The following is an 8,380-nucleotide window of genomic DNA, read 5'->3' as shown; positions in this document are numbered from 1 at the left end:
ACCATCGGAAAACACATATAAAATTACATATTGTTTTTGTGATTAATCACTATGCTTTAATTATGTTTAATTTGTAACAATGAAATTGGGGGTCACCACAACATGAGGAACTATATTAAAGGTTCGTGGCAGTAGGAAGGTTGAGAACCACTGATCTATGGGATTGGCAGGTCATTTGCTTTGTCCCAGTTCTCATGTCAATGAGAACCTTTCAGTGATTAGGCTCTTAATTATGAAGTTCACTTTGCATAGAAAGCTGATCAGCATAGGTAGCTTGTTCCAGCTGTAACCTGAATGGTGGGATGGTGTGCTATTGCCAATTTTTAAAAAAATCTATTTTTTATTGATTTCAGAGAGGAAGAGAGAGAGATAGAAACATCAATGATGAGAGAAAATCATTGACCAGCTGCCTCCTGCATGCCTCCTACTGGGGACTGAGCCCTCAACCCGGGCATGTGCCCTTGACCAGAATAGAACCCGGGACCCTTCAGTCTGCAGGCCAATGCTCTATCCACTGAGCCAAACCAGCTAAGGTTCTATTGCCAATAGGAGGCTGTTTTTCATGTTGAGCCATTCTGGGATGGTTGGCAGTTGAGTCTCTTCCCTCTGAGCACATCTGGAGCTGGGTTTCCTTAGTCCTGGGCGGCAGCTGGGGTGGCCCGTCCTTCTCTCTTATCTGCCCAATGCATGTGGGTCTCCTGCAGTCCCAGCAGCTCTGGTATCTGGCCTGGCATTGCCAGTCACACCAGTGCCTGGGCTAGGACGACTGGCAGCACCCAGAGAAAGAGTCATTGCCCATTTGTGCAGAGTTAGTTTTCCTGTCTTTTTAAGCACAAGTGCACATGGGCATGCATGTAAGCCTGCATAGCTCTCGCCACAGAAGCACTGTATATGTGTGGTTCAGTGGCTGTTTTCTACAACGCTTGATGCATGTGCTTTTGTCGCCACGAATGGCTTTAGGTTTAGTGAACAGGTATGAGCATCCCCACACCTGTATTTATTCACATATGTATTCATGTTAAGCACTTACTGTGTCAAAGGCACGAGATGGGAGTTGTGTGATAAACAGCCCTTGTGTGTGTGGAGATACTGGCTTTGCTTTCAAAGACTTCCCGTTTCCTAAAAGAGATGAAACACGATCGTGAACTTTAATTCCCAGTGGAAAGGGATAAGGGGCCTGAGAAAAGAACCAGATCAATGAGATTGGATGAATATAACTTTGCTCTCAGCTGGAGACCAGGGACGACTTCCAGGAGGAGATGGCATTTGAGTAAGGGATTTGCATCGCTGCGTGGCAGGCCCAGGAGCCCCAGGAAAGAGGCCCGAAGAAAGAAAGGGCCGTGTGCATTGAATAGCAAGTTGTTCTGTGTGGCTGAACTGCGCAGGGTGGGAGAGGTGGCCCATTTATGTTGGAGTGTGGGGGGCGGTGATGTGGTTTAGGACATTTATTTTTGGATTGAATAATTGAGGAGATAAGAAAGTTTTTTACACAGGTAAGAGAACCAGAGAGGTGCTTTAGGAAGATGTCCCTGGCAGGGATTAGTAAGAGGAATTAGAGATGGAAGGCTAGAGGCATCAAAAGCAGTTAAGAGGCTACTACAGTGACCAGAGTGCAGATGGTGAATAGGGTGGTGGTAGAAGCAGATAAAGGAAATACCATGGAGCCAACATTGACAAAGCTCTAAATACATTAGCTGTGGAGTGGAAGAGGAAGGAGGAGGAGCAGGGTTTGGGGCCTGAGGCCATGCAAGTGTCATAATAGACACAGGCAATGCCCCAGAAGCTCATTTTTTTAATGGGGGGTGGGGGTAGGACACATGGTGAGTTTAGATTGGGTGGGAACATCCAGATGGAGAAGCTAAGGAAGGCATTGGATATTTGGAAGGGGTTCTTGGGATTGATTTCAGGACTGAAGTTAAATTTGATGATTATGTTTATGGAAGTGGTAGTTGAAGACTTTGTACATGAATGCAATTTTTACGGGAGAACACACAGAGAAAAGTGGAGGGAAATATTCGGGAAGGGGGAGGAGAGAAAGGAGAACAAGGAGGGTCCCACACACAGTTTAGCTTAAAATGCACACGTATCCTAATTACCGGAACCCTCAACTCCACATAGTTGAAAGAAAATTGGAGAGGTAGTGTCTCAGTAACCAAGGGAAGAGAGATGGTCAATAACATGAAATCCAGGAGAAGAGCAATGCAGGAGGATGGATAAATAGCTGGTCTGTAGGTGGAGGTGGTGTGCATACATGTGGATGTCTATCCAAGTGTTTGGAGGGACAAGAGTTATATATATACTAGAGGCCCAGTGCATGAAATTCGTCCACTCAGGGGCTCACAGTTTAGCTTAAAATGCACACGTATCCTAATTACCTGAACCCTCAACTCCACATAGTTGAAAGAAAATGGGAGAGGTAGTGTCTCAGTAACCAAGGGAAGAGGGATGACCAATAACATGAAATAGCTGGTCTGTAGGTGGAGGTGGTGTGCTCACAGAGGTACAAGCATATGCACCCATGTGGATGTCTATCCAAGTGTTTGGCAGGGCAAGAATTATATTAGAGGCCTGGTGCATGAAATTCATGCACTCGGGAGGTTCCCTCAGCCTGGCCTGCACCCTCTCACAGTCCAGGAGCCCTGGGGGGATGTCCGACTGATGGCTTAGGACAGCAGGGAGCGGGCCTAAGCCATCAGTCGGACATCCTTAGCGCTGCCACAGAGGCGGGCTTCTAGCTGAGCAGTGCTCCCCTGTGGGAGTGCACTGACCACCAGGGGGCAGTCCTGTGTTGAGCGTTTGCCCCCTGGTGGCATCATAGCGATCGGTCATTCCACCTTTCGGTCTATTTGCATGTTAACCTTTTATTATATAGGATAAGCAGGGACTAGGAAATAAGTGGTATGAAACTGTTAATGGGAGAGAGCAGTAAGTAGAAGTATTATGTATCAGAACAGACATATATCCAACTGAGTATCATCTTGTTTTGTTGATTCCTCAAACCCTTACCTTGGTTCTGAACCTTGATTGGATTCTGTCTGGTGTACTCAGCTAATTTTGCTTCATTTGGGGCTCCTAGTCTTCCATTATCTATGGGATTGGCAGGCCACTTGCTTTGTCCCAGTTCTCATGTCAATGAGAACCTTTCGGTGATTAGGCTCTTGATTATGAAGTTCACTTTGCATAGAAAGCTGGTCAGCATAGGTAGCTTGTTCCAGCTGTATCCTGAATGGTGGGATGGTGCACTATTGCCAATTTTAAAAAAATCTATTTTTTATTGATTTCAGGGAGGGAGAGAGAGAGATAGAAACACCCAAACAAAAGGAATCCAAAGAGGACCACACCAAGACATATCATAATTAAAATGCCAAGAGCAAAAGACAAAGAGAGAATCTTAAAAGCAGCAAGAGAAAGAGACTCAATTACCTACAAGGGAATACCCATACGACTGTCAGCTGATTTCTCAACAGAAACTTTGCAGGCCAGAAGGGAGTGGCAAGAAATATTCAAAGTGATGAATAGCAAGAACCTACAACCAAGATTACTTTATCCAGCAAAGCTATCATTCAGAATTGAAGGTCAGATAAAGAGCTTCACAGATAAGGAAAAGCTAAAGGAGTTCATCACCACCAAACCAGTATTATATGAAATGCTGAAAGGTATCTTTTAAGAAGAGGAAGAAGAAGAAGAAGGTAAAGATACAAATTATGAACAACAAATACACATCTATCTACAAGGGAATCTAAAAACCAAGTCTTGAATTATTCCCTTTCAAGAGGAGTGGCTGGATTCTACTTTTTTTTTCTGGGTTAGGAATCTCCTTGCCTAAATGTAGTCAAGTACACAACTCACACTTAGGGTGGAGAGGGTCTATTTTTGGAACAAGAAACCAAGGCAAAGGATCACTATTAGCAGCAAATCGGATAATGGACTTAATTCTCAATACTGTCCCCTCATTTTTCTTCCATTGTATTTCATCTGGTTTCATACTCTCTTTCATACTCATTTTCTTAAAATGCAGTTAACATTGTGCTCTCAGAGCCAAATCCCAGTGAGCGCTGGCTCAGGGGATGTGACTGCAGTCAATGCTTAAATGCCACTGCTCCCAGGTGACAAGAGAAGGAAGTGGGTGAGGCGATTTGCCTATATACTGGTTATATGCACTTTATTCCCATCATTATTATTCTCCATTTAACAGCTTTCTTATGGCACTCACACTCCTCTGTCTGCAAGAGTCTCTCCCCTCCCTGCCTCCCTTGTTTTCTCCCTTAATTATAAACCAACATGTTAAAGATTCTGGTCCTGATATCTTATTCCAGTTCATAGAAAAACTAAATCCAAAGAACCTTGATATGTTTTTCTTTCAGGGACTTTTTCATGAATTCTTAGCTGATTTCCCTTGTGGCATAGGCAGGATCACGTGGTGTGTGTGTGTGTGTGTGTGTGTGTGTGTGTGTGTGTAGATGAAAACTATTGATGAGGTATGGAATAGTTACAGTATTTCACAGCGGGCTGAACTAGTAATGGAATTCTTCTATTGGAAGTTCCTTTCCTGGATTCTGGACTGATTGGCAGATGCAAATCCTATACTGCATGTGGATGACACTAAATCACACGTGTCTGTGACTCTCTAGATGGCCCAGACATGTGCACACACATACCCTGAGCACACTTCTTGACGCTGCTGGCAGGGCCAACACTCACATGAGTCATTGTTATGTGGCCAACCCGTGCTAATTCGTTCATTCATAGAAGCACCGAGTCTTGACTGAGGGAGATCATGTCCATTTTCCAATGTGAGAGTCAGACTATGGCCATTCACATATGTTAGGGGAGGAGAAAGCAGGCTAGATTTCCTTCAGCCAACAAGATGCTAAGGGGATACAAATGCATTCTACATGAGAATGGAGAAATGGGTTGGGTGTCTGGTACCACCACTCTCGTTGTTAAGCATCAGATAGGCTGCCCTGTGGAAGAGATTGGCCTGGTTTATGGGTGGAGCAGAGGGGCTGGGGTGGTCAAAGAGGAAGCTACTCTCAAAGTAGCAGACTTTGGCTCAATGTGAGAAGCATTTCTAGTAGTTGGAGCTGCCCAGAGAGTGCCTCTCAGGGGCAGTGTCTGAGCACAGGCCTCATGCCCAGTTGACAGAGACATATGTGCGTCAGCTGAGTGGCTGGGCTAGGGGCACTTACACTGCTCTCCCAGTCCTGGGAGTCTCACTAATAGAGCCAATATCCACTCAACCCAAAGTACAGATGCACACCTGCCATGTCTCTCTAGGGCAGTGGTTCTCCACCTTCCTCATGCCACGACCCTTTAACACAGTTCCTCATGTTGTGGTGACCCCCAATTTCATTGTTACAAATTGAACATAATTAAAGCATAGTGATTAATTCCCAAAATAATATGTAATTATATATGTGTTTTCCGATGGTCTTAGGCGACCCCTGGGAAAGGGTCGTTCGACCCCCAAAGGGGTCACGACCCACAGGTTGAGAACCACTGCTCTAAGGTCATCATGCTCATTCCCAATGAGCTCTAGAGATGGGATTTTCATTCCCTGGCATTTCAGGTCCTTGAGGAACTTATCTCATAGTCAAGATCCTGGTCTTTTCTAAGATGAACCCACAGAAAGTCTTTGCCAGAGGGGCTGAACCAAAAATTAGGTGGCAGAGGTGAGGCCTGATCCCGCAGGCTCCACATTCCAAAGTGAGGAATCGTTGTGCGTAGCTGCAACTCAGAGCAATTAGCCTTTGTTCCCAGATGTTCTCCAAGAATGACTTAAAGAAGCCCAAACAAATATGTTCAGAAAAGAGAGCAAATTTGTATTCCTTAACCCAAGAATGCAAACAAGTGTAATTAAAGCGAACACCCATAAATAAAGCAAATACATTAGTTAGGAAATGAATTCATTAGTGTTTAATTACTATCAATTACCAACATCACTACAGAATTACTTGTAGAATGGATTGCATCTCTTGCTCCTATTAATAATTTCCATTGCTAATTGTATGCAATTGTGTTTCCTTTTCTTTGGGTGCATCTTAGCAGAGCTAATAGGGGGAAGGAGCGGCACAGTGAGCAATGACAGGGACATTTTTTTTCTCTGTTTGGAAAAAAACCGCAAAAGTGATTTGAAAAACATCTGCCTGGTTGTCAAAAGCCAACGCCGGTGAGGAGGGTGCAGAGGAAGGAGGCTGTTCCCCTGGCGTGGGGCCACGACACCACCCAGGTGAGGGATCCGCTGGCATCTGTGGCAGGGTCGAAGGTGGAGAAGGTGTGTGTTCACATGTGTGTGTGTGTGTGTGTGTGCACGCGTGTGTGTAAAGTGGAGGAGGGTGGGTGTTGGGAAGCTCCGTGTCTGAGCTCACTTCCATCAGGCTTTGAACACCCCGCACGCTGACTGGCAGAGGCTGTCTCTCCACCCTAGGTTTGCCAGGTGAGGGAATAGGCATGAGATTTACCTGAAGGACAGAGCCCACCCTCTGGGTGGAGAGCACATCTCTGGTGTCATGCTCCCTCGCAAGCATCACACTAATATTGAACAAGACACAGATGCACAACAATGAGAAATTGGGGCAAAGAGAGTTCTACCAACCCACTGACATTCTCTTTTTTCTGTTTGCACATCATCCCCCACCCCTTCTCTGCCCTCTCTTCCTCTGTCTCCTGGGAGCACAGGCCCTCGAGCCGGGGTGTTTGGGTTTAATTTCAGGTTCCTCCACCTGTGTGACCTTGGGCAGGCTGCTTACCCTCTCTGTGCCTCAGATTCCTCATCTGTAAAAATGGGAGGGTAATAGTACATCCCTCAGGAGGTCATTGTGGGAGCTCAGGCCAGGACCTGACACAGCGTGATCTCTGTGTGTGTTAGTCTTTATTATTATTATTGCTGCCACATATTGCTTTGCAGAGCAAAGAGCTTGCCGGGAAGCATACGATGTGGAGGTGAACTAGTTAGGGTTTGGAGGAGTGCTTTGGAGGGAAGGGAGGTAGGGGAGGGGTGGGTACTTATGCGGTTGCTCTGCCGGAGTGGAGGCACCATGGGCGCCTGCAGGATGGGCAGTGGTAACAGCCTGTTTTGCCCCTATCCCTGCCTGCACCCAGCTCCCCACGCCTTTCTGGGATGCTAGTTGTAGTCTCCCACTTGAAGATCGGGGTCTCAGCTGGACAGCTCCGTGCAGCAGAGCCTTCCCACACCCTTACCCCGTCCACTCTCCCAGAGACCGCACTGGGCTCTCGGGCAGGGCTGTGGGTTTGAACACAAGCACCCAGGAGAAATGTCCCCTCCGCCACTTCTTCAGGTTCCCTGAGTGACTGGTTGCCTTTGAGAAGCTCAGCTCCTTGAGCACCATGTGGCCACTGCACTGGACACTTCTGCCCGAGACCGAAAGCCAGATGACCAACGCTGGGAAATACTAAAACCAAAGTCTCTTTTCCCGGTGGCGGCTACCTTACCTTACAGAACAGGCAATAGCGGTTCTGAGCCTTAACAGTGAAGCTGGCCCCAGGCAATATTACCAAAGGGCGAATGGAGCTGATCTCTAGAATGCCTGCTGGGTTCCATGCTATTTAACTCCTCATTGTCAGTTCATTTATTCACTCACTCTTTCATTCATTCAATGTAGATGAGGGACTGAGGATATGACAATGGACAGGACATATTCCCTGCCTTTGATGAGTGTACACCTAGTAGGTGCTGAAACTCATCCTGATTGTGTACATGGCAAATATCACCTATTCAGAAGAGGGTAAAATATGTGGGTGGAAGGTCAGGGAGGCCTCGAAGAAGAAGAGACCCTAAGCAAAGGCCTGAGAATCGGTGGTGAAAGGGGGTGTCATTATCCCTATTTAATAGCCAGCAGAATTGAGATTCCAATCGGGGTCTGTGCCTCTCTACAGACATCAACTGTTCAGTCCCATCATGATCGCTTTGCCCCTCTCTCACTCCTCTTGAAGCAAAATCGCCCACTTCCTGTCTTCCCTGTCCCCCAGCTTTTGCTGCCACCTGAAGCACCTGTAGCAAAAGGGGGAGGATTGGACCCCCTGGGTTTGGCTCCTGGCTCCTCCTTATTCCGTGTGTAGCCCTGGCTGCTGCTCAACCTTTGTGACTGTAAAATGTGATACCTGCCTCGGAGCTGTGGGGAGGATTAAAAAAAAGACAAAAAGGGAGGAAGAAAGCTGTTGTTTGGTGAGAGCTTAGCAAACTCCTGGCTCATAGTAATTATTCAATAGATGAACGATATCATTGTTGTGGACGCTAAGCCTCACTCTTGGTCTCTGTGAACTGTCTCAGCCAAGCTAATGTGCCGCCTGATGAGGCATTGGCCAAAGTTGCACTTGCATTTGAGATGGAGCTGCCTGAAGATGAACATATACTCTGCTC

The sequence above is a fragment of the Myotis brandtii genome, unplaced genomic scaffold (assembly GCF_000412655.1).
Source record: "Myotis brandtii unplaced genomic scaffold, ASM41265v1 scaffold325, whole genome shotgun sequence".
NCBI classification, from domain to species: Eukaryota; Metazoa; Chordata; class Mammalia; order Chiroptera; family Vespertilionidae; genus Myotis; species Myotis brandtii.
Note: the sequence above shows the minus strand (reverse complement) of the source record.